At 32.8% G+C, this 27,139-nt stretch overlaps 11 non-coding genes across 11 annotated transcripts; all 11 read right to left on the bottom strand.

The window, feature by feature from the left end:
• Positions 1-892: 892 nt before the first annotated feature.
• On the bottom strand, positions 893-965 carry TRNAP-AGG (transfer RNA proline (anticodon AGG)). Its single transcript has one exon. It is a non-coding gene; the product is annotated as a tRNA-Pro (tRNA).
• Positions 966-3,652: 2,687 nt separating this feature from the next.
• Positions 3,653-3,725, bottom strand: TRNAP-AGG (transfer RNA proline (anticodon AGG)). Its single transcript has one exon. It is a non-coding gene; the product is annotated as a tRNA-Pro (tRNA).
• Positions 3,726-8,259: 4,534 nt separating this feature from the next.
• TRNAP-AGG (transfer RNA proline (anticodon AGG)) lies at positions 8,260-8,332 on the bottom strand. Its single transcript has one exon. It is a non-coding gene; the product is annotated as a tRNA-Pro (tRNA).
• Positions 8,333-10,104: 1,772 nt separating this feature from the next.
• TRNAP-AGG (transfer RNA proline (anticodon AGG)) lies at positions 10,105-10,177 on the bottom strand. Its single transcript has one exon. It is a non-coding gene; the product is annotated as a tRNA-Pro (tRNA).
• A 2,687-nt stretch (positions 10,178-12,864) lies between these two features.
• TRNAP-AGG (transfer RNA proline (anticodon AGG)) lies at positions 12,865-12,937 on the bottom strand. Its single transcript has one exon. It is a non-coding gene; the product is annotated as a tRNA-Pro (tRNA).
• Positions 12,938-17,489: 4,552 nt separating this feature from the next.
• Positions 17,490-17,562, bottom strand: TRNAP-AGG (transfer RNA proline (anticodon AGG)). Its single transcript has one exon. It is a non-coding gene; the product is annotated as a tRNA-Pro (tRNA).
• Positions 17,563-19,334: 1,772 nt separating this feature from the next.
• On the bottom strand, positions 19,335-19,407 carry TRNAP-AGG (transfer RNA proline (anticodon AGG)). The gene has a single exon. It is a non-coding gene; the product is annotated as a tRNA-Pro (tRNA).
• Positions 19,408-21,174: 1,767 nt separating this feature from the next.
• Positions 21,175-21,246, bottom strand: TRNAP-AGG (transfer RNA proline (anticodon AGG)). Its single transcript has one exon. It is a non-coding gene; the product is annotated as a tRNA-Pro (tRNA).
• A 2,692-nt stretch (positions 21,247-23,938) lies between these two features.
• Positions 23,939-24,011, bottom strand: TRNAP-AGG (transfer RNA proline (anticodon AGG)). The gene has a single exon. It is a non-coding gene; the product is annotated as a tRNA-Pro (tRNA).
• Positions 24,012-24,860: 849 nt separating this feature from the next.
• TRNAP-AGG (transfer RNA proline (anticodon AGG)) lies at positions 24,861-24,933 on the bottom strand. The gene has a single exon. It is a non-coding gene; the product is annotated as a tRNA-Pro (tRNA).
• Positions 24,934-26,701: 1,768 nt separating this feature from the next.
• On the bottom strand, positions 26,702-26,773 carry TRNAP-AGG (transfer RNA proline (anticodon AGG)). Its single transcript has one exon. It is a non-coding gene; the product is annotated as a tRNA-Pro (tRNA).
• Between the last annotated feature and the right edge of the window lie 366 nt (positions 26,774-27,139).

Genomic DNA, 27,139 nt, shown 5'->3' with positions numbered 1-27,139 from the left:
CGCACCCTAAGCGAGAATCATACCCCTAGACCAACAAGCCAACTATTCATGCTTTTTTCATGTATACTAATGAAATTGGAAGTGAAACTGTTGGAATACATTAGTACGTATTTTAAAATACTATCAGATAATAGAACTAAGCACTTTTAAAGAACCTGAGAAAACAGGCTAATCCAGGATATGAACCTGTGGCCTTTTCCACCCAAAGCAAAAATCATACACCCAGACCAACAAGCCACAAGCTAAATAATTTCTTATTCAGATTTTACCATTTTTAAAGTAAAACTCAAATTATTTAATAAAAAAATGCAATTAGCTGGAAAAAAAGATGTTACATTTTAAAAATACCATAACAATTTAAAAATTTATTGGTAGCATAGCTAAAATGTTTCCTTAAGGTAAATTTTTGTCCAAGTAGGCATATTTGGAAAGTTCAGTGCCAAGATTTAGGGGTTCCTATAGAGTTTGAACTTTTCTGATAGTTGGAACCTAAGACTTGTCTCATACTGTGTGCAACTTAAGCATACAGACCAAGAAGAAAGAAAAAAAAAATAAAAACCTGCAATTAATTGTTGACCTTTTTGTTTGTCAAAAAGAGCCTATTCTTTTAAGCCACTCATTGTTTCTTAAAAAAAAGCAAGGTAAGAGAAAAACCTGTAACTTCATTTTGACAGTTTTTTATTTGTCAAAATGAGACTTATTTGAAGCCACTCAAGGTTACTTAGACAAAATGGAATCTACAGTATACCCAATATACCACCAAATGGTTGACAGTTTTCTAAATATGCATAAGTATATATTTTTTGATGGATTTTCAAAAGCAAAATTCACTTGATGCTTTTGACATCAATCAGATAATGGAACCATGGGATTTAAAGGAACCGGAGAAGATGGGCTCGTCCGGGATTTTTAACCCGGGACCTCTCGCACCCTAAGCGAGAATCATACCCCTAGACCAACGAGCCAACTGTTCATGCATTTTCATGTATACTAATGAAATTGGAAGTGAAACTGTTGGAATACATTAGTAAGTATTTTAAAATACTATCAGATAATAGAACTAAGCACTTTTAAAGAACCTAAGAAAACAGGCTCATCCAGGATATGAACCTGGGGCCTTTTCCACCCAAAACAAAAATCATACACCCAGACCAACAAGCCACAAGCTAAATAATTTCTTATTCAGATTTTACCATTTTTAAAGTAAAACTCAAATTATTTAATAAAAAAATGCAATAAGCTGGAAAAAAAGATGTTACATTTTAAAAATACCATAACAATTTAAAAATGTATTGGTAGCATAGCTAAAATGTTTCCTTAAGGTAAATTTTTGTCCAAGTATGCATATTTGGAAAGTTCAGTGCCAAGATTTAGGGGTTCCTATAGAGTTTGAACTTTTCTGATAGTTGGAACCTAAGACTTGTCTCATACTGTGTGCAACTTAAGCATACAGACCAAGAAGAAAGAAAAAAACAATAACCTGCAATTAATTGGTGACCTTTTTGTTTGTCAAAAAGAGCCTATTCTTTTAAGCCACTCATTGTTTCTTAGAAAAAAGCAAGGTAAGAGAAAATCTGTAATTTCATTTTGACAGATTTTTATTTGTCAATATGAGACTTCTTTGAAGCCACTCAAGGTTACTTAGACAAAATGGAATCTACAGTATACCCAATATACCACCAAATGGTTGACAGTTTACTAAATATGCATAAGTATGTATTTTTTGATGGATTTTCAAAAGCAAAATTCACTTGATGCTTTTGACATCAATCAGATAATGGAACCATGGGATTTAAAAGAACCGGAGAAGATGGGCTTGTTTGGGATTTGAAACCGGGACCTCTCGCACCCTAAACAAGAATCATACCCCTAGACCAACGAGCCAACTGTTCATGCTTTTTCATGTATACTAATGAAATTGGAAGTGAAACTGTTGGAATACATTAGTACGTATTTTAAAATACTATCAGATAATAGAACTAAGCACTTTTATAGAACCTGAGAAAACAGGCATATCCAGGATATGAACCTGGGGCCTTTTCCACCCAAAGCAAAAATCACACACCCAGACCAACAAGCCACAAGCTAAATAATTTCTTATTCAGATTTTACCATTTTTAAAGTAAAACTCAAATTATTTAATAAAAAAATGCAATAAGCTGGAAAAAAAGATGTTACATTTTAAAAATACCATAACAATTTAAAAATGTATTGGTAGCATAGCTAAAATGTTTCCTTAAGGTACATTTTTGTCCAAGTATGCATATTTGGAAAGTTCAGTGCAAAGATTTAGGGGTTCCTATAGAGTTTGAACTTTTCTGATAGTTGGAACCTAAGACTTGTCTCATACTGTGTGCAACTTAAGCATACAGACCAAGAAGAAAGAAAAAAACAATAACCTGCAATTAATTGTTGACCTTTTTGTTTGCCAAAAAGAGCCTATTCTTTTAAGCCACTCATTGTTTCTTAGAAAAAAGCAAGGTAAGAGAAAATCTGTAATTTCATTTTGACAGATTTTTATTTGTCAAAATGAGACTTCTTTGAAGCCACTCAAGGTTACTTAGACAAAATGGAATCTACAGTATACCCAATATACCACCAAATGGTTGACAGTTTTCTAAATATGAATAAGTATATATTTTTTGATGGATTTTCAAAAGCAAAATTCACTTGATGCTTTTGACATCAATCAGATAATGGAACCATGGGATTTAAAGGAACCGGAGAAGATGGGCTCGTCCGATATTTTTAACCCGGGACCTCTCGCACCCTAAGCGAGAATCATACCCCTAGACCAACGAGCCAACTGTTCATGCATTTTCATGTATACTAATGAAATTGGAAGTGAAACTGTTGGAATACATTAGTAAGTATTTTAAAATACTATCAGATAATAGAACTAAGCACTTTTAAAGAACCTGAGAAAACAGGCTAATCCAGGATATGAACCTGGGGCCTTTTCCACCCAAAGCAAAAATCATACACCCAGACCAACAAGCCACAAGATAAATCATTTCTTATTCAGATTTTACCATTTTTAAAGTAAAACTCAAATTATGTAATAAAAAAATGCAATAAGCTGGAAAAAAAGATGTTACATTTTAAAAATACCATAACAATTTAAAAATGTATTGGTAGCATAGCTAAAATGTTTCCTTAAGGTAAATTTTTGTCCAAGTATGCATATTTGGAAAGTTCAGAGCCAAGATTTAGGGGTTTCTATAGAGTTTGAACTTTTCTGATAGTTGGAACCTAAGACTTGTCTCATACTGTGTGCAACTTAAGCATACAGACCAAGAAGAAAGAAAAAAACAAAAACCTGCAATTAATTGTTGACCTTTTTGTTTGTCAAAAAGAGCCTATTCTTTTAAGCCACTCATTGTTTCTTAGAAAAAAGCAAGGTAAGAGAAAATCCTGTAATTTCATTTTGACAGTTTTTTATTTTTCAAAATGAGTTTTCTTTGAAGCCACTCAAGGTTACTTAGACAAAATGGAATCTACAGTATACCCAATATACCACCAAATGGTTGACAGTTTACTAAATATGCATAAGTATATATTTTTTGATGGATTTTCAAAAGCAAAATTCACTTGATGCTTTTGACATCAATCAGATAATGGAACCATGGGATTTAAAGGAACCGGAGAAGATGGGCTCGTCCGGGATTTTTAACCCAGGACCTCTCGCACCCTAAGCGAGAATCATACCCCTAGACCAACGAGCCAACTGTTCATGCATTTTCATGTATACTAATGAAATTGGAAGTGAAACTGTTGGAATACATTAGTAAGTATTTTAAAATTCTATCAGATAATAGAAGTAAGCACTTTTAAAGAACCTAAGAAAACAGGCTCATCCAGGATATGAACCTGGGGCCTTTTCCACCCAAAGCAAAAATCATACACCCAGACCAACAAGCCACAAGATAAATAATTTCTTATTCAGATTTTACCATTTTTAAAGTAAAACTCAAATTATTTAATAAAAAAATGCAATAAGCTTGAAAAAAAGATGTTACATTTTAAAAATACCATAACAATTTAAAAATGTATTGGTAGCATAGCTAAAATGTTTCCTTAAGGTAAATATTTGTCCAAGTAGGCATATTTGGAAAGTTCAGTGCCAAGATTTAGGGGTTCCTATAGAGTTTGAACTTTTCTGATAGTTGGAACCTAAGACTTGTCTCATACTGTGTGCAACTTAAGCATACAGACCAAGAAGAAAGAAAAAAACAATAACCTGCAATTAATTGGTGACCTTTTTGTTTGTCAAAAAGAGCCTATTCTTTTAAGCCACTCATTGTTTCTTAGAAAAAAGCAAGGTAAGAGAAAAACCTGTAATTTCATTTTGACAGTTTTTTATTTGTCAAAATGAGACTTCTTTGAAGCCACTCAAGGTTACTTAGACAAAATGGAATCTACAGTATACCCAATATACCACCAAATGGTTGACAGTTTACTAAATATGCATAAGTATATATTTTTTGATGGATTTTCAAAAGCAAAATTCACTTGATGCTTTTGACATCAATCAGATAATGGAACCATGGGATTTAAAGAAACCGGAGAAGATGAGATCGTCCGGGATTTTTAACCCGGGACCTCTCGCACCCTAAGCGAGAATCATACCCCTAGACCAACGAGCCAACTGTTCATGCATTTTCATGTATACTAATGAAATTGGAAGTGAAACTGTTGGAATACATTAGTAAGTATTTTAAAATTCTATCAGATAATAGAACTAAGCACTTTTAAAGAACCTAAGAAAACAGGCTCATCCAGGATATGAACCTGGGGCCTTTTCCACCCAAAGCAAAAATCATACACCCAGACCAACAAGCCACAAGCTAAATAATTTCTTATTCAGATTTTACCATTTTTAAAGTAAAACTCAAATTATTTAATAAAATATGCAATAAGCTGGAAAAAAAGATGTTACATTTTAAAAATACCATAACAATTTAAAAATGTATTGGTAGCATAGCTAAAATGTTTCCTTAAGGTAAAATTTTGTCCAAGTAGGCATATTTGGAAAGTTCAGTGCCAAGATTTAGGGGTTCCTATAGAGTTTGAACTTTTCTGATAGTTGGAACCTAAGACTTGTCTCATACTGTGTGCAATTTAAGCATACAGACCAAGAAGAAAGAAAAAAACAAAAACCTGCAATTAATTGTTGACCTTTTTGTTTGTCAAAAAGAGCCTATTCTTTTAAGCCACTCATTGTTTCTTAAAAAAAAAAGCAAGGTAAGAGAAAAACCTGTAATTTCATTTTGACAGTTTTTTATTTGTCAAAATGAGACATCTTTGAAGCCACTCAAGGTTACTTAGACAAAATGGAATCTACAGTATACCCAATATACCACCAAATGGTTGACAGTTTACTAAATATGCATAAGTATATATTTTTTGATGGATTTTCAAAAGCAAAATTCACTTGATGCTTTTGACATCAATCAGACAATGGAACCATGGGATTTAAAGAAACCGGAGAAGATGGGATCGTCCGGGATTTTTAACCCGGGACCTCTCACACCCTAAGCGAGAATCATACCCCTAGACCAACGAGCCAACTGTTCATGCATTTTCATGTATACTAATGAAATTGGAAGTGAAACTGTTGGAATACATTAGTAAGTATTTTAAAATTCTATCAGATAATAGAACTAAGCACTTTTAAAGAACCTAAGAAAACAGGCTCATCCAGGATATGAACCTGGGGCCTTTTCCGCCCAAAGCAAAAATCATACACCCAGACCAACAAGCCACAAGCTAAATAATTTCTTATTCAGATTTTACCATTTTTAAAGTAAAACTCAAATTATTTAATAAAATATGCAATAAGCTGGAAAAAAAGATGTTACATTTTAAAAATACCATAACAATTTAAAAATGTATTGGTAGCATAGCTAAAATGTTTCCTTAAGGTAAATTTTTGTCCAAGTAGGCATATTTGGAAAGTTCAGTGCCAAGATTTAGGGGTTCCTCTAGAGTTTGAACTTTTCTGATAGTTGGAACCTAAGACTTGTCTCATACTGTGTGCAACTTAAGCATACAGACCAAGAAGAAAGAAAAAAACAAAAACCTGCAATTAATTGTTGACCTTTTTGTTTGTCAAAAAGAGCCTATTCTTTTAAGCCACTCATTGTTTCTTAGAGAAAAGCAAGGTAAGAGAAAAAACTGTAATTTCATTTTGACAGTTTTTTATTTGTCAAAATGAGACTTCTTTAAAGCCACTCAAGGTTACTTAGACAAAATGGAATCTACAGTATACCCAATATACCACCAAATGGTTGACAGTTTACTAAATATGCATAAGTATATATTTTTTGATGAATTTTCAAAAGCAAAACTCACTTGATGCTTTTGACATCAATCAGATAATGGAACCATGGGATTTAAAAAAACCTGAGAAGATGGGCTCGTCCAGGATTTGAACCCTGTACCTCTCGTACCCTAAACGTGAATCATACCCCTAGACCAACGAGCCAACTGTTCATGCATTTTCATGTATACTAATGAAATTGGAAGTGAAACTGTTGGAATACATTAGTACGTATTTTAAAATACTATCAGATAATAGAACTAAGCACTTTTAAAGAACTTAAGAAAACAGGCTCATCCAGGATATGAACCTGGGGCCTTTTCCACCCAAAGCAAAAATCATACACCCAGACCAACAAGCCACAAGCTAAATAATTTCTTATTCAGATTTTACCATTTTTAAAGTAAAACTCAAATTATGTAATAAAAAAATGCAATAAACTGGAAAAAAAGATGTTACATTTTAAAAATACCATAACAATTTAAAAATGTATTGGTAGCATAGCTAAAATGTTTCCTTAAGGTACATTTTTGTCCAAGTATGCATATTTGGAAAGTTCAGTGCCAAGATTTAGGGGTTCCTATAGAGTTTTAACTTTTCTGATAGTTGGAACCTAAGACTTGTCTCATACTGTGTGCAATTTAAGCATACAGACCAAGAAGAAAGAAAAAAACAAAAACCTGCAATTAATTGTTGACCTTTTTGTTTGTCAAAAAGAGCCTATTCTTTTAAGCCACTCATTGTTTCTTAGAAAAAAGCAAGGTAAGAGAAAAACCTGTAATTTCATTTTGACAGTTTTTTATTTGTCAAAATGAGACTTCTTGAAGCCACTCAAGGTTACTTAGATAAAATGGAATCTACAGTATACCCAATATACCACCAAATGGTTGACAGTTTACTAAATATGCATAAGTATATACTTTTTTGATGGATTGGCAAAAGCAAAATTCACTTGATGCTTTTGACAACAATCAGATAATGGAACCATGGGATTTAAAAGTACCGGAGAAGATGGGCTCATCCGGGATTTTTACCCTGGACCTCTCGCACCCTAAGCGAGAATCATACCCCTAGACCAACAAGCCAACTTTTCATGCTTTTTTCATGTATACTAATGAAATTGGAAGTGAAACTGTTGGAATACATTAGTACGTATTTTAAAATACTATCAGATAATAGAACTAAGCACTTTTAAAGAACCTGAGAAAACAGGCTAATCCAGGATATGAACCTGTGGCCTTTTCCACCCAAAGCAAAAATCATACACCCAGACCAACAAGCCACAAGCTAAATAATTTCTTATTCAGATTTTACCATTTTTAAAGTAAAACTCAAATTATTTAATAGAAAAATGCAATTAGCTGGAAAAAAAGATGTTACATTTTAAAAATACCATAACAATTTAAAAATTTATTGGTAGCATAGCTAAAATGTTTCCTTAAGGTAAATTTTTGTCCAAGTAGGCATATTTGGAAAGTTCAGTGCCAAGATTTAGGGGTTCCTATAGAGTTTGAACTTTTCTGATAGTTGGAACCTAAGACTTGTCTCATACTGTGTGCAACTTAAGCATACAGACCAAGTAGAAAGAAAAAAAAAATAAAAACCTGCAATTAATTGTTGACCTTTTTGTTTGTCAAAAAGAGCCTATTCTTTTAAGCCACTCATTGTTTCTTAAAAAAAAGCAAGGTAAGAGAAAAACCTGTAACTTCATTTTGACAGTTTTTTATTTGTCAAAATGAGACTTATTTGAAGCCACTCAAGGTTACTTAGACAAAATGGAATCTACAGTATACCCAATATACCACCAAATGGTTGACAGTTTTCTAAATATGCATAAGTATATATTTTTTGATGGATTTTCAAAAGCAAAATTCACTTGATGCTTTTGACATCAATCAGATAATGGAACCATGGGATTTAAAGGAACCGGAGAAGATGGGCTCGTCCGGGATTTTTAACCCGGGACCTCTCGCACCCTAAGCGAGAATCATACCCCTAGACCAACGAGCCAACTGTTCATGCATTTTCATGTATACTAATGAAATTGGAAGTGAAACTGTTGGAATACATTAGTAAGTATTTTAAAATACTATCAGATAATAGAACTAAGCACTTTTAAAGAACCTAAGAAAACAGGCTCATCCAGGATATGAACCTGGGGCCTTTTCCACCCAAAACAAAAATCATACACCCAGACCAACAAGCCACAAGCTAAATAATTTCTTATTCAGATTTTACCATTTTTAAAGTAAAACTCAAATTATTTAATAAAAAAATGCAATAAGCTGGAAAAAAAGATGTTACATTTTAAAAATACCATAACAATTTAAAAATGTATTGGTAGCATAGCTAAAATGTTTCCTTAAGGTAAATTTTTGTCCAAGTATGCATATTTGGAAAGTTCAGTGCCAAGATTTAGGGGTTCCTATAGAGTTTGAACTTTTCTGATAGTTGGAACCTAAGACTTGTCTCATACTGTGTGCAATTTAAGCATACAGACCAAGAAGAAAGAAAAAAACAAAAACCTGCAATTAATTGTTGACCTTTTTGTTTGTCAAAAAGAGCCTATTCTTTTAAGCCACTCATTGTTTCTTAGAAAAAAGCAAGGTAAGAGAAAAACCTGTAATTTCATTTTGACAGTTTTTTATTTGTCAAAATGAGACTTCTTGAAGCCACTCAAGGTTACTTAGATAAAATGGAATCTACAGTATACCCAATATACCACCAAATGGTTGACAGTTTACTAAATATGCATAAGTATATACTTTTTTGATGGATTGGCAAAAGCAAAATTCACTTGATGCTTTTGACAACAATCAGATAATGGAACCATGGGATTTAAAAGTACCGGAGAAGATGGGCTTATCCGGGATTTTTACCCTGGACCTCTCGCACCCTAAGCGAGAATCATACCCCTAGACCAACAAGCCAACTATTCATGCTTTTTTCATGTATACTAATGAAATTGGAAGTGAAACTGTTGGAATACATTAGTACGTATTTTAAAATACTATCAGATAATAGAACTAAGCACTTTTAAAGAACCTGAGAAAACAGGCTAATCCAGGATATGAACCTGTGGCCTTTTCCACCCAAAGCAAAAATCATACACCCAGACCAACAAGCCACAAGCTAAATAATTTCTTATTCAGATTTTACCATTTTTAAAGTAAAACTCAAATTATTTAATAAAAAAATGCAATTAGCTGGAAAAAAAGATGTTACATTTTAAAAATACCATAACAATTTAAAAATTCATTGGTAGCATAGCTAAAATGTTTCCTTAAGGTAAATTTTTGTCCAAGTAGGCATATTTGGAAAGTTCAGTGCCAAGATTTAGGGGTTCCTATAGAGTTTGAACTTTTCTGATAGTTGGAACCTAAGACTTGTCTCATACTGTGTGCAACTTAAGCATACAGACCAAGAAGAAAGAAAAAAAAAATAAAAACCTGCAATTAATTGTTGACCTTTTTGTTTGTCAAAAAGAGCCTATTCTTTTAAGCCACTCATTGTTTCTTAAAAAAAAGCAAGGTAAGAGAAAAACCTGTAACTTCATTTTGACAGTTTTTTATTTGTCAAAATGAGACTTATTTGAAGCCACTCAAGGTTACTTAGACAAAATGGAATCTACAGTATACCCAATATACCACCAAATGGTTGACAGTTTTCTAAATATGCATAAGTATATATTTTTTGATGGATTTTCAAAAGCAAAATTCACTTGATGCTTTTGACATCAATCAGATAATGGAACCATGGGATTTAAAGGAACCGGAGAAGATGGGCTCGTCCGGGATTTTTAACCCGGGACCTCTCGCACCCTAAGCGAGAATCATACCCCTAGACCAACGAGCCAACTGTTCATGCATTTTCATGTATACTAATGAAATTGGAAGTGAAACTGTTGGAATACATTAGTAAGTATTTTAAAATACTATCAGATAATAGAACTAAGCACTTTTAAAGAACCTAAGAAAACAGGCTCATCCAGGATATGAACCTGGGGCCTTTTCCACCCAAAACAAAAATCATACACCCAGACCAACAAGCCACAAGCTAAATAATTTCTTATTCAGATTTTACCATTTTTAAAGTAAAACTCAAATTATTTAATAAAAAAATGCAATAAGCTGGAAAAAAAGATGTTACATTTTAAAAATACCATAACAATTTAAAAATGTATTGGAGGCATAGCTAAAATGTTTCCTTAAGGTACATTTTTGTCCAAGTATGCATATTTGGAAAGTTCAGTGCCAAGATTTAGGGGTTCCTATAGAGTTTGAACTTTTCTGATAGTTGGAACCTAAGACTTGTCTCATACTGTGTGCAACTTAAGCATACAGACCAAGAAGAAAGAAAAAAACAATAACCTGCAATTAATTGGTGACCTTTTTGTTTGTCAAAAAGAGCCTATTCTTTTAAGCCACTCATTGTTTCTTAGAAAAAAGCAAGGTAAGAGAAAATCTGTAATTTCATTTTGACAGATTTTTATTTGTCAATATGAGACTTCTTTGAAGCCACTCAAGGTTACTTAGACAAAATGGAATCTACAGTATACCCAATATACCACCAAATGGTTGACAGTTTACTAAATATGCATAAGTATGTATTTTTTGATGGATTTTCAAAAGCAAAATTCACTTGATGCTTTTGACATCAATCAGATAATGGAACCATGGGATTTAAAAGAACCGGAGAAGATGGGCTTGTTTGGGATTTGAAACCGGGACCTCTCGCACCCTAAACAAGAATCATACCCCTAGACCAACGAGCCAACTGTTCATGCTTTTTCATGTATACTAATGAAATTGGAAGTGAAACTGTTGGAATACATTAGTACGTATTTTAAAATACTATCAGATAATAGAACTAAGCACTTTTATAGAACCTGAGAAAACAGGCATATCCAGGATATGAACCTGGGGCCTTTTCCACCCAAAGCAAAAATCACACACCCAGACCAACAAGCCACAAGCTAAATAATTTCTTATTCAGATTTTACCATTTTTAAAGTAAAACTCAAATTATTTAATAAAAAAATGCAATAAGCTGGAAAAAAAGATGTTACATTTTAAAAATACCATAACAATTTAAAAATGTATTGGTAGCATAGCTAAAATGTTTCCTTAAGGTACATTTTTGTCCAAGTATGCATATTTGGAAAGTTCAGTGCAAAGATTTAGGGGTTCCTATAGAGTTTGAACTTTTCTGATAGTTGGAACCTAAGACTTGTCTCATACTGTGTGCAACTTAAGCATACAGACCAAGAAGAAAGAAAAAAACAATAACCTGCAATTAATTGTTGACCTTTTTGTTTGCCAAAAAGAGCCTATTCTTTTAAGCCACTCATTGTTTCTTAGAAAAAAGCAAGGTAAGAGAAAATCTGTAATTTCATTTTGACAGATTTTTATTTGTCAAAATGAGACTTCTTTGAAGCCACTCAAGGTTACTTAGACAAAATGGAATCTACAGTATACCCAATATACCACCAAATGGTTGACAGTTTTCTAAATATGAATAAGTATATATTTTTTGATGGATTTTCAAAAGCAAAATTCACTTGATGCTTTTGACATCAATCAGATAATGGAACCATGGGATTTAAAGGAACCGGAGAAGATGGGCTCGTCCGATATTTTTAACCCGGGACCTCTCGCACCCTAAGCGAGAATCATACCCCTAGACCAACGAGCCAACTGTTCATGCATTTTCATGTATACTAATGAAATTGGAAGTGAAACTGTTGGAATACATTAGTAAGTATTTTAAAATACTATCAGATAATAGAACTAAGCACTTTTAAAGAACCTGAGAAAACAGGCTAATCCAGGATATGAACCTGGGGCCTTTTCCACCCAAAGCAAAAATCATACACCCAGACCAACAAGCCACAAGATAAATCATTTCTTATTCAGATTTTACCATTTTTAAAGTAAAACTCAAATTATGTAATAAAAAAATGCAATAAGCTGGAAAAAAAGATGTTACATTTTAAAAATACCATAACAATTTAAAAATGTATTGGTAGCATAGCTAAAATGTTTCCTTAAGGTAAATTTTTGTCCAAGTATGCATATTTGGAAAGTTCAGAGCCAAGATTTAGGGGTTTCTATAGAGTTTGAACTTTTCTGATAGTTGGAACCTAAGACTTGTCTCATACTGTGTGCAACTTAAGCATACAGACCAAGAAGAAAGAAAAAAACAAAAACCTGCAATTAATTGTTGACCTTTTTGTTTGTCAAAAAGAGCCTATTCTTTTAAGCCACTCATTGTTTCTTAGAAAAAAGCAAGGTAAGAGAAAATCCTGTAATTTCATTTTGACAGTTTTTTATTTTTCAAAATGAGTTTTCTTTGAAGCCACTCAAGGTTACTTAGACAAAATGGAATCTACAGTATACCCAATATACCACCAAATGGTTGACAGTTTACTAAATATGCATAAGTATATATTTTTTGATGGATTTTCAAAAGCAAAATTCACTTGATGCTTTTGACATCAATCAGATAATGGAACCATGGGATTTAAAGGAACCGGAGAAGATGGGCTCGTCCGGGATTTTTAACCCAGGACCTCTCGCACCCTAAGCGAGAATCATACCCCTAGACCAACGAGCCAACTGTTCATGCATTTTCATGTATACTAATGAAATTGGAAGTGAAACTGTTGGAATACATTAGTAAGTATTTTAAAATTCTATCAGATAATAGAAGTAAGCACTTTTAAAGAACCTAAGAAAACAGGCTCATCCAGGATATGAACCTGGGGCCTTTTCCACCCAAAGCAAAAATCATACACCCAGACCAACAAGCCACAAGATAAATAATTTCTTATTCAGATTTTACCATTTTTAAAGTAAAACTCAAATTATTTAATAAAAAAATGCAATAAGCTTGAAAAAAAGATGTTACATTTTAAAAATACCATAACAATTTAAAAATGTATTGGTAGCATAGCTAAAATGTTTCCTTAAGGTAAATATTTGTCCAAGTAGGCATATTTGGAAAGTTCAGTGCCAAGATTTAGGGGTTCCTATAGAGTTTGAACTTTTCTGATAGTTGGAACCTAAGACTTGTCTCATACTGTGTGCAACTTAAGCATACAGACCAAGAAGAAAGAAAAAAACAATAACCTGCAATTAATTGGTGACCTTTTTGTTTGTCAAAAAGAGCCTATTCTTTTAAGCCACTCATTGTTTCTTAGAAAAAAGCAAGGTAAGAGAAAAACCTGTAATTTCATTTTGACAGTTTTTTATTTGTCAAAATGAGACTTCTTTGAAGCCACTCAAGGTTACTTAGACAAAATGGAATCTACAGTATACCCAATATACCACCAAATGGTTGACAGTTTACTAAATATGCATAAGTATATATTTTTTGATGGATTTTCAAAAGCAAAATTCACTTGATGCTTTTGACATCAATCAGATAATGGAACCATGGGATTTAAAGAAACCGGAGAAGATGAGATCGTCCGGGATTTTTAACCCGGGACCTCTCGCACCCTAAGCGAGAATCATACCCCTAGACCAACGAGCCAACTGTTCATGCATTTTCATGTATACTAATGAAATTGGAAGTGAAACTGTTGGAATACATTAGTAAGTATTTTAAAATTCTATCAGATAATAGAACTAAGCACTTTTAAAGAACCTAAGAAAACAGGCTCATCCAGGATATGAACCTGGGGCCTTTTCCACCCAAAGCAAAAATCATACACCCAGACCAACAAGCCACAAGCTAAATAATTTCTTATTCAGATTTTACCATTTTTAAAGTAAAACTCAAATTATTTAATAAAATATGCAATAAGCTGGAAAAAAAGATGTTACATTTTAAAAATACCATAACAATTTAAAAATGTATTGGTAGCATAGCTAAAATGTTTCCTTAAGGTAAAATTTTGTCCAAGTAGGCATATTTGGAAAGTTCAGTGCCAAGATTTAGGGGTTCCTATAGAGTTTGAACTTTTCTGATAGTTGGAACCTAAGACTTGTCTCATACTGTGTGCAATTTAAGCATACAGACCAAGAAGAAAGAAAAAAACAAAAACCTGCAATTAATTGTTGACCTTTTTGTTTGTCAAAAAGAGCCTATTCTTTTAAGCCACTCATTGTTTCTTAAAAAAAAAAGCAAGGTAAGAGAAAAACCTGTAATTTCATTTTGACAGTTTTTTATTTGTCAAAATGAGACATCTTTGAAGCCACTCAAGGTTACTTAGACAAAATGGAATCTACAGTATACCCAATATACCACCAAATGGTTGACAGTTTACTAAATATGCATAAGTATATATTTTTTGATGGATTTTCAAAAGCAAAATTCACTTGATGCTTTTGACATCAATCAGACAATGGAACCATGGGATTTAAAGAAACCGGAGAAGATGGGATCGTCCGGGATTTTTAACCCGGGACCTCTCACACCCTAAGCGAGAATCATACCCCTAGACCAACGAGCCAACTGTTCATGCATTTTCATGTATACTAATGAAATTGGAAGTGAAACTGTTGGAATACATTAGTAAGTATTTTAAAATTCTATCAGATAATAGAACTAAGCACTTTTAAAGAACCTAAGAAAACAGGCTCATCCAGGATATGAACCTGGGGCCTTTTCCGCCCAAAGCAAAAATCATACACCCAGACCAACAAGCCACAAGCTAAATAATTTCTTATTCAGATTTTACCATTTTTAAAGTAAAACTCAAATTATTTAATAAAATATGCAATAAGCTGGAAAAAAAGATGTTACATTTTAAAAATACCATAACAATTTAAAAATGTATTGGTAGCATAGCTAAAATGTTTCCTTAAGGTAAATTTTTGTCCAAGTAGGCATATTTGGAAAGTTCAGTGCCAAGATTTAGGGGTTCCTCTAGAGTTTGAACTTTTCTGATAGTTGGAACCTAAGACTTGTCTCATACTGTGTGCAACTTAAGCATACAGACCAAGAAGAAAGAAAAAAACAAAAACCTGCAATTAATTGTTGACCTTTTTGTTTGTCAAAAAGAGCCTATTCTTTTAAGCCACTCATTGTTTCTTAGAGAAAAGCAAGGTAAGAGAAAAAACTGTAATTTCATTTTGACAGTTTTTTATTTGTCAAAATGAGACTTCTTTAAAGCCACTCAAGGTTACTTAGACAAAATGGAATCTACAGTATACCCAATATACCACCAAATGGTTGACAGTTTACTAAATATGCATAAGTATATATTTTTTGATGAATTTTCAAAAGCAAAACTCACTTGATGCTTTTGACATCAATCAGATAATGGAACCATGGGATTTAAAAAAACCTGAGAAGATGGGCTCGTCCAGGATTTGAACCCTGTACCTCTCGTACCCTAAACGTGAATCATACCCCTAGACCAACGAGCCAACTGTTCATGCATTTTCATGTATACTAATGAAATTGGAAGTGAAACTGTTGGAATACATTAGTACGTATTTTAAAATACTATCAGATAATAGAACTAAGCACTTTTAAAGAACTTAAGAAAACAGGCTCATCCAGGATATGAACCTGGGGCCTTTTCCACCCAAAGCAAAAATCATACACCCAGACCAACAAGCCACAAGCTAAATAATTTCTTATTCAGATTTTACCATTTTTAAAGTAAAACTCAAATTATGTAATAAAAAAATGCAATAAACTGGAAAAAAAGATGTTACATTTTAAAAATACCATAACAATTTAAAAATACCATAACAATTTAAAAATGTATTGGTAGCATAGCTAAAATGTTTCCTTAAGGTACATTTTTGTCCAAGTATGCATATTTGGAAAGTTCAGTGCCAAGATTTAGGGGTTCCTATAGAGTTTTAACTTTTCTGATAGTTGGAACCTAAGACTTGTCTCATACTGTGTGCAATTTAAGCATACAGACCAAGAAGAAAGAAAAAAACAAAAACCTGCAATTAATTGTTGACCTTTTTGTTTGTCAAAAAGAGCCTATTCTTTTAAGCCACTCATTGTTTCTTAGAAAAAAGCAAGGTAAGAGAAAAACCTGTAATTTCATTTTGACAGTTTTTTATTTGTCAAAATGAGACTTCTTGAAGCCACTCAAGGTTACTTAGATAAAATGGAATCTACAGTATACCCAATATACCACCAAATGGTTGACAGTTTACTAAATATGCATAAGTATATACTTTTTTGATGGATTGGCAAAAGCAAAATTCACTTGATGCTTTTGACAACAATCAGATAATGGAACCATGGGATTTAAAAGTACCGGAGAAGATGGGCTCATCCGGGATTTTTACCCTGGACCTCTCGCACCCTAAGCGAGAATCATACCCCTAGACCAACAAGCCAACTTTTCATGCTTTTTTCATGTATACTAATGAAATTGGAAGTGAAACTGTTGGAATACATTAGTACGTATTTTAAAATACTATCAGATAATAGAACTAAGCACTTTTAAAGAACCTGAGAAAACAGGCTAATCCAGGATATGAACCTGTGGCCTTTTCCACCCAAAGCAAAAATCATACACCCAGACCAACAAGCCACAAGCTAAATAATTTCTTATTCAGATTTTACCATTTTTAAAGTAAAACTCAAATTATTTAATAGAAAAATGCAATTAGCTGGAAAAAAAGATGTTACATTTTAAAAATACCATAACAATTTAAAAATTTATTGGTAGCATAGCTAAAATGTTTCCTTAAGGTAAATTTTTGTCCAAGTAGGCATATTTGGAAAGTTCAGTGCCAAGATTTAGGGGTTCCTATAGAGTTTGAACTTTTCTGATAGTTGGAACCTAAGACTTGTCTCATACTGTGTGCAACTTAAGCATACAGACCAAGTAGAAAGAAAAAAAAATAAAAACCTGCAATTAATTGTTGACCTTTTTGTTTGTCAAAAAGAGCCTATTCTTTTAAGCCACTCATTGTTTCTTAAAAAAAAGCAAGGTAAGAGAAAAACCTGTAACTTCATTTTGACAGTTTTTTATTTGTCAAAATGAGACTTATTTGAAGCCACTCAAGGTTACTTAGACAAAATGGAATCTACAGTATACCCAATATACCACCAAATGGTTGACAGTTTTCTAAATATGCATAAGTATATATTTTTTGATGGATTTTCAAAAGCAAAATTCACTTGATGCTTTTGACATCAATCAGATAATGGAACCATGGGATTTAAAGGAACCGGAGAAGATGGGCTCGTCCGGGATTTTTAACCCGGGACCTCTCGCACCCTAAGCGAGAATCATACCCCTAGACCAACGAGCCAACTGTTCATGCATTTTCATGTATACTAATGAAATTGGAAGTGAAACTGTTGGAATACATTAGTAAGTATTTTAAAATACTATCAGATAATAGAACTAAGCACTTTTAAAGAACCTAAGAAAACAGGCTCATCCAGGATATGAACCTGGGGCCTTTTCCACCCAAAACAAAAATCATACACCCAGACCAACAAGCCACAAGCTAAATAATTTCTTATTCAGATTTTACCATTTTTAAAGTAAAACTCAAATTATTTAATAAAAAAATGCAATAAGCTGGAAAAAAAGATGTTACATTTTAAAAATACCATAACAATTTAAAAATGTATTGGTAGCATAGCTAAAATGTTTCCTTAAGGTAAATTTTTGTCCAAGTATGCATATTTGGAAAGTTCAGTGCCAAGATTTAGGGGTTCCTATAGAGTTTGAACTTTTCTGATAGTTGGAACCTAAGACTTGTCTCATACTGTGTGCAATTTAAGCATACAGACCAAGAAGAAAGAAAAAAACAAAAACCTGCAATTAATTGTTGACCTTTTTGTTTGTCAAAAAGAGCCTATTCTTTTAAGCCACTCATTGTTTCTTAGAAAAAAGCAAGGTAAGAGAAAAACCTGTAATTTCATTTTGACAGTTTTTTATTTGTCAAAATGAGACTTCTTGAAGCCACTCAAGGTTACTTAGATAAAATGGAATCTACAGTATACCCAATATACCACCAAATGGTTGACAGTTTACTAAATATGCATAAGTATATACTTTTTTGATGGATTGGCAAAAGCAAAATTCACTTGATGCTTTTGACAACAATCAGATAATGGAACCATGGGATTTAAAAGTACCGGAGAAGATGGGCTTATCCGGGATTTTTACCCTGGACCTCTCGCACCCTAAGCGAGAATCATACCCCTAGACCAACAAGCCAACTATTCATGCTTTTTTCATGTATACTAATGAAATTGGAAGTGAAACTGTTGGAATACATTAGTACGTATTTTAAAATACTATCAGATAATAGAACTAAGCACTTTTAAAGAACCTGAGAAAACAGGCTAATCCAGGATATGAACCTGTGGCCTTTTCCACCCAAAGCAAAAATCATACACCCAGACCAACAAGCCACAAGCTAAATAATTTCTTATTCAGATTTTACCATTTTTAAAGTAAAACTCAAATTATTTAATAAAAAAATGCAATTAGCTGGAAAAAAAGATGTTACATTTTAAAAATACCATAACAATTTAAAAATTCATTGGTAGCATAGCTAAAATGTTTCCTTAAGGTAAATTTTTGTCCAAGTAGGCATATTTGGAAAGTTCAGTGCCAAGATTTAGGGGTTCCTATAGAGTTTGAACTTTTCTGATAGTTGGAACCTAAGACTTGTCTCATACTGTGTGCAACTTAAGCATACAGACCAAGAAGAAAGAAAAAAAAAATAAAAACCTGCAATTAATTGTTGACCTTTTTGTTTGTCAAAAAGAGCCTATTCTTTTAAGCCACTCATTGTTTCTTAAAAAAAAGCAAGGTAAGAGAAAAACCTGTAACTTCATTTTGACAGTTTTTTATTTGTCAAAATGAGACTTATTTGAAGCCACTCAAGGTTACTTAGACAAAATGGAATCTACAGTATACCCAATATACCACCAAATGGTTGACAGTTTTCTAAATATGCATAAGTATATATTTTTTGATGGATTTTCAAAAGCAAAATTCACTTGATGCTTTTGACATCAATCAGATAATGGAACCATGGGATTTAAAGGAACCGGAGAAGATGGGCTCGTCCGGGATTTTTAACCCGGGACCTCTCGCACCCTAAGCGAGAATCATACCCCTAGACCAACGAGCCAACTGTTCATGCATTTTCATGTATACTAATGAAATTGGAAGTGAAACTGTTGGAATACATTAGTAAGTATTTTAAAATACTATCAGATAATAGAACTAAGCACTTTTAAAGAACCTAAGAAAACAGGCTCATCCAGGATATGAACCTGGGGCCTTTTCCACCCAAAACAAAAATCATACACCCAGACCAACAAGCCACAAGCTAAATAATTTCTTATTCAGATTTTACCATTTTTAAAGTAAAACTCAAATTATTTAATAAAAAAATGCAATAAGCTGGAAAAAAAGATGTTACATTTTAAAAATACCATAACAATTTAAAAATGTATTGGAGGCATAGCTAAAATGTTTCCTTAAGGTACATTTTTGTCCAAGTATGCATATTTGGAAAGTTCAGTGCCAAGATTTAGGGGTTCCTATAGAGTTTGAACTTTTCTGATAGTTGGAACCTAAGACTTGTCTCATACTGTGTGCAACTTAAGCATACAGACCAAGAAGAAAGAAAAAAACAATAACCTGCAATTAATTGGTGACCTTTTTGTTTGTCAAAAAGAGCCTATTCTTTTAAGCCACTCATTGTTTCTTAGAAAAAAGCAAGGTAAGAGAAAATCTGTAATTTCATTTTGACAGATTTTTATTTGTCAAAATGAGACTTCTTTGAAGCCACTCAAGGTTACTTAGACAAAATGGAATCTACAGTATACCCAATATACCACCAAATGGTTGACAGTTTACTAAATATGCATAAGTATGTATTTTTTGATGGATTTTCAAAAGCAAAATTCACTTGATGCTTTTGACATCAATCAGATAATGGAACCATGGGATTTAAAAGAACCGGAGAAAATGGGCTCGTTTGGGATTTGAAACCGGGACCTCTCGCACCCTAAACAAGAATCATACCCCTAGACCAACGAGCCAACTGTTCATGCTTTTTCATGTATACTAATGAAATTGGAAGTGAAACTGTTGGAATACATTAGTAAGTATTTTAAAATACTATCAGATAATAGAACTAAGCACTTTTAAAGAACCTGAGAAAACAGGCTAATCCAGGATATGAACCTGGGGCCTTTTCCACCCAAAGCAAAAATCACACACCCAGACCAACAAGCCACAAGCTAAATAATTTCTTATTCAGATTTTACCATTTTTAAAGTAAAACTCAAATTATTTAATAAAAAAATGCAATAAGCTGGAAAAAAAGATGTTACATTTTAAAAATACCATAACAATTTAAAAATGTATTGGTAGCATAGCTAAAATGTTTCCTTAAGGTAAATTTTTGTCCAAGTATGCATATTTGGAAAGTTCAGTGCCAAGATTTAGGGGTTCCTATAGAGTTTGAACTTTTCTGATAGTTGGAACCTAAGACTTGTCTCATACTGTGTGCAACTTAAGCATACAGACCAAGAAGAAAGAAAAAAACAATAACCTGCAATTAATTGGTGACCTTTTTGTTTGGCAAAAAGAGCCTATTCTTTTAAGCCACTCATTGTTTCTTAGAAAAAAGCAAGGTAAGAGAAAAACCTGTAATTTCATTTTGACAGTTTTTTATTTGTCAAAATGAGACTTCTTTGAAGCCACTCAAGGTTATTTAGACAAAATGGAATCTACAGTATACCCAATATACCACCAAATGGTTGACAGTTTACTAAATATGCATAAGTATTTATTTTTTGATGGATTTTCAAAAGCAAAATTCACTTGATGCTTTTGACATCAATCAGATAATGGAACCATGGTATTTAAAAGAACCGGAGAAGATGGGCTCGTCTGGGATTTGAACCCGGGACCTCTCGCACCCTAAGCGAGAATCATACCCCTATACCAACGAGCCAACTGTTCATGCATTTTCATGTATACTAATGAAATTGGAAGTGAAACTGTTGGAATACATTAGTAAGTATTTTAAAATACTATCAGATAATAGAACTAAGCACTTTTAAAGAACCTGAGAAAACAGGCTAATCCAGGATATGAACCTGGGGCATTTTCCACCCAAAGCAAAAATCATACACCCAGACCAACAAGCCACAAGCTAAATAATTTCTTATTCAGATTTTACCATTTTTAAAGTAAAAATCAAATTATTTAATAAAAAAATGCAATAAGCTGGAAAAAAAGATGTTACATTTTAAAAATACCATAACAATTTTAAAATGTATTGGTAGCATAGCTAAAATGTTTCCTTAAGGTAAATTTTTGTCCAAGTATGCATATTTGGAAAGTTCAGTGCAAAGATTTAGGGGTTCCTATAGAGTTTGAACTTTTCTGATAGTTGGAACCTAAGACTTGTCTCATACTGTGTGCAACTTAAGCATACAGACCAAGAAGAAAGAAAAAAACAAAAACCTGCAATTAATTGTTGACCTTTTTGTTTGTCAAAAAGAGCCTATACTTTTAAGCCACTCATTGTTTCTTAGAGAAAAGCAAGGTAAGAGAAAAAACTGTAATTTCATTTTGACAGTTTTTTATTTGTCAAAATGAGACTTCTTTAAAGCCACTCAAGGTTACTTAGACAAAATGGAATCTACAGTATACCCAATATACCACCAAATGGTTGACAGTTTACTAAATATGCATAAGTATATATATTTTTTGATGGATTTTCAAAAGCAAAACTCACTTGATGCTTTTGACATCAATCAGATAATGGAACCATGGGATTTAAAAAAACCTGAGAAGATGGGCTCGTCCAGGATTTGAACCCTGTACCTCTCGTACCCTAAACGAGAATCATACCCCTAGACCAACGAGCCAACTGTTCATGCATTTTCATGTATACTAATGAAATTGGAAGTGAAACTGTTGGAATACATTAGTACGTATTTTAAAATACTATCAGATAATAGAACTAAGCACTTTTAAAGAACTTAAGAAAACAGGCTCATCCAGGATATGAACCTGGGGCCTTTTCCACCCAAAGCAAAAATCATACACCCAGACCAACAAGCCACAAGCTAAATAATTTCTTATTCAGATTTTACCATTTTTAAAGTAAAACTCAAATTATGTAATAAAAAAATGCAATAAACTGGAAAAAAAGATGTTACATTTTAAAAATACCATAACAATTTAAAAATGTATTGGTAGCATAGCTAAAATGTTTCCTTAAGGTACATTTTTGTCCAAGTATGCATATTTGGAAAGTTCAGTGCCAAGATTTAGGGGTTCCTATAGAGTTTTAACTTTTCTGATAGTTGGAACCTAAGACTTGTCTCATACTGTGTGCAATTTAAGCATACAGACCAAGAAGAAAGAAAAAAACAAAAACCTGCAATTAATTGTTGACCTTTTTGTTTGTCAAAAAGAGCCTATTCTTTTAAGCCACTCATTGTTTCTTAGAAAAAAGCAAGGTAAGAGAAAAACCTGTAATTTCATTTTGACAGTTTTTTATTTGTCAAAATGAGACTTCTTGAAGCCACTCAAGGTTACTTAGATAAAATGGAATCTACAGTATACCCAATATACCACCAAATGGTTGACAGTTTACTAAATATGCATAAGTATATACTTTTTTGATGGATTGGCAAAAGCAAAATTCACTTGATGCTTTTGACAACAATCAGATAATGGAACCATGGGATTTAAAAGTACCGGAGAAGATGGGCTCATCCGGGATTTTTACCCTGGACCTCTCGCACCCTAAGCGAGAATCATACCCCTAGACCAACAAGCCAACTATTCATGCTTTTTTCATGTATACTAATGAAATTGGAAGTGAAACTGTTGGAATACATTAGTACGTATTTTAAAATACTATCAGATAATAGAACTAAGCACTTTTAAAGAACCTGAGAAAACAGGCTAATCCAGGATATGAACCTGTGGCCTTTTCCACCCAAAGCAAAAATCATACACCCAGACCAACAAGCCACAAGCTAAATAATTTCTTATTCAGATTTTACCATTTTTAAAGTAAAACTCAAATTATTTAATACAAAAATGCAATTAGCTGGAAAAAAAGATGTTACATTTTAAAAATACCATAACAATTTAAAAATTTATTGGTAGCATAGCTAAAATGTTTCCTTAAGGTAAATTTTTGTCCAAGTAGGCATATTTGGAAAGTTCAGTGCCAAGATTTAGGGGTTCCTATAGAGTTTGAACTTTTCTGATAGTTGGAACCTAAGACTTGTCTCATACTGTGTGCAACTTAAGCATACAGACCAAGAAGAAAGAAAAAAAAAAAAAACCTGCAATTAATTGTTGACCTTTTTGTTTGTCAAAAAGAGCCTATTCTTTTAAGCCACTCATTGTTTCTTTAAAAAAAGCAAGGTAAGAGAAAAACCTGTAACTTCATTTTGACAGTTTTTTATTTGTCAAAATGAGACTTATTTGAAGCCACTCAAGGTTACTTAGACAAAATGGAATCTACAGTATACCCAATATACCACCAAATGGTTGACAGTTTTCTAAATATGCATAAGTATATATTTTTTGATGGATTTTCAAAAGCAAAATTCACTTGATGCTTTTGACATCAATCAGATAATGGAACCATGGGATTTAAAGGAACCGGAGAAGATGGGCTCGTCCGGGATTTTTAACCCGGGACCTCTCGCACCCTAAGCGAGAATCATACCCCTAGACCAACGAGCCAACTGTTCATGCATTTTCATGTATACTAATGAAATTGGAAGTGAAACTGTTGGAATACATTAGTACGTATTTTAAAATACTATCAGATAATAGAACTAAGCACTTTTAAAGAACCTGAGAAAACAGGCTAATCCAGGATATGAACCTGTGGCCTTTTCCACCCAAAGCAAAAATCATACACCCAGACCAACAAGCCACAAGCTAAATAATTTCTTATTCAGATTTTACCATTTTTAAAGTAAAACTCAAATTATTTAATACAAAAATGCAATTAGCTGGAAAAAAAGATGTTACATTTTAAAAATACCATAACAATTTAAAAATTTATTGGTAGCATAGCTAAAATGTTTCCTTAAGGTAAATTTTTGTCCAAGTAGGCATATTTGGAAAGTTCAGTGCCAAGATTTAGGGGTTCCTATAGAGTTTGAACTTTTCTGATAGTTGGAACCTAAGACTTGTCTCATACTGTGTGCAACTTAAGCATACAGACCAAGAAGAAAGAAAAAAAAAAAAAACCTGCAATTAATTGTTGACCTTTTTGTTTGTCAAAAAGAGCCTATTCTTTTAAGCCACTCATTGTTTCTTTAAAAAAAGCAAGGTAAGAGAAAAACCTGTAACTTCATTTTGACAGTTTTTTATTTGTCAAAATGAGACTTATTTGAAGCCACTCAAGGTTACTTAGACAAAATGGAATCTACAGTATACCCAATATACCACCAAATGGTTGACAGTTTTCTAAATATGCATAAGTATATATTTTTTGATGGATTTTCAAAAGCAAAATTCACTTGATGCTTTTGACATCAATCAGATAATGGAACCATGGGATTTAAAGGAACCGGAGAAGATGGGCTCGTCCGGGATTTTTAACCCGGGACCTCTCGCACCCTAAGCGAGAATCATACCCCTAGACCAACGAGCCAACTGTTCATGCATTTTCATGTATACTAATGAAATTGGAAGTGAAACTGTTGGAATACATTAGTAAGTATTTTAAAATACTATCAGATAATAGAACTAAGCACTTTTAAAGAACCTAAGAAAACAGGCTCATCCAGGATATGAACCTGGGGCCTTTTCCACCCAAAACAAAAATCATACACCCAGACCAACAAGCCACAAGCTAAATAATTTCTTATTCAGATTTTACCATTTTTAAAGTAAAACTCAAATTATTTAATAAAAAAATGCAATAAGCTGGAAAAAAAGATGTTACATTTTAAAAATACCATAACAATTTAAAAATGTATTGGTAGCATAGCTAAAATGTTTCCTTAAGGTAAATTTTTGTCCAAGTATGCATATTTGGAAAGTTCAGTGCCAAGATTTAGGGGTTCCTATAGAGTTTGAACTTTTCTGATAGTTGGAACCTAAGACTTGTCTCATACTGTGTGCAACTTAAGCATACAGACCAAGAAGAAAGAAAAAAACAATAACCTGCAATTAATTGGTGACCTTTTTGTTTGTCAAAAAGAGCCTATTCTTTTAAGCCACTCATTGTTTCTTAGAAAAAAGCAAGGTAAGAGAAAATCTGTAATTTCATTTTGACAGATTTTTATTTGTCAAAATGAGACTTCTTTGAAGCCACTCAAGGTTACTTAGACAAAATGGAATCTACAGTATACCCAATATACCACCAAATGGTTGACAGTTTACTAAATATGCATAAGTATGTATTTTTTGATGGATTTTCAAAAGCAAAATTCACTTGATGCTTTTGACATCAATCAGATAATGGAACCATGGGATTTAAAAGAACCGGAGAAGATGGGCTCGTTCGGGATTTGAACCCGGGACCTCTCGCACCCTAAACAAGAACCATACCCCTAGACCAACGAGCCAACTGTTCTTGCTTTTTCATGTATACTAATGAAATTGGAAGTGAAACTGTTGGAATACATTAGTAAGTATTTTAAAATACTATCAGATAATAGAACTAAGCACTTTTAAAGAACCTGAGAAAACAGGCTAATCCAGGATATGAACCTGGGGCCTTTTCCACCCAAAGCAAAAATCATACACCCAGACCAACAAGCCACAAGCTAAATAATTTCTTATACAGATTTTAGTAATTTTAAAGTAAATCTCAAATTATTTAATAAAAAAATGCAATAAGCTGGAAAAAAAGATGTTACATTTTAAAAATACCATAACAATTTAAAAATGTATTGGTAGCATAGCTAAAATGTTTCCTTAAGGTAAATTTTTGTCCAAGTATGCATATTTGGAAAGTTCAGTGCCAAGATTTAGGGGTTCCTTTAGAGTTTGAACTTTTCTGATAGTTGGAACCTAAGACTTGTCTCATACTGTGTGCAACTTAAGCATACAGACCAAGAAGAAAGAAAAAAACAAAAACCTGCAATTAATTGTTGACCTTTTTGTTTGTCAAAAAGAGTCTATTCTTTTAAGCCACTCATTGTTTCTTAAAAAAAAGCAAGGTTAAGAGAAAAACCTGTAACTTCATTTTGACAGTTTTTTATTTGTCAAAATGAGACTTCTTTGAAGCCACTCAAGGTTACTTAGACAAAATGGAATCTATAGTATACCCAATATACCACCAAATGGTTGACAGTTTACTAAATATGCATAAGTATTTATTTTTTGATGGATTTTCAAAAGCAAAATTCACTTGATGCTTTTGACATCAATCAGATAATGGAACCATGGTATTTAAAAGAACCGGAGAAGATGGGCTCGTCTGGGATTTGAACCCGGGACCTCTCGCACCCTAAGCGAGAATCATACCCCTATACCAACGAGCCAACTGTTCATGCATTTTCATGTATACTAATGAAATTGGAAGTGAAACTGTTGGAATACATTAGTAAGTATTTTAAAATACTATCAGATAATAGAACTAAGCACTTTTAAAGAACCTGAGAAAACAGGCTAATCCAGGATATGAACCTGGGGCATTTTCCACCCAAAGCAAAAATCATACACCCAGACCAACAAGCCACAAGCTAAATAATTTCTTATTCAGATTTTACCATTTTTAAAGTAAAAATCAAATTATTTAATAAAAAAATGCAATAAGCTGGAAAAAAAGATGTTACATTTTAAAAATACCATAACAATTTTAAAATGTATTGGTAGCATAGCTAAAATGTTTCCTTAAGGTAAATTTT

Source organism: Pseudophryne corroboree, chromosome 3 (genome assembly GCF_028390025.1).
Source record: "Pseudophryne corroboree isolate aPseCor3 chromosome 3, aPseCor3.hap2, whole genome shotgun sequence".
Classification (NCBI taxonomy): domain Eukaryota; kingdom Metazoa; phylum Chordata; class Amphibia; order Anura; family Myobatrachidae; genus Pseudophryne; species Pseudophryne corroboree.
Note: the sequence above shows the minus strand (reverse complement) of the source record. Positions and strands in the feature narration are given on the sequence as shown.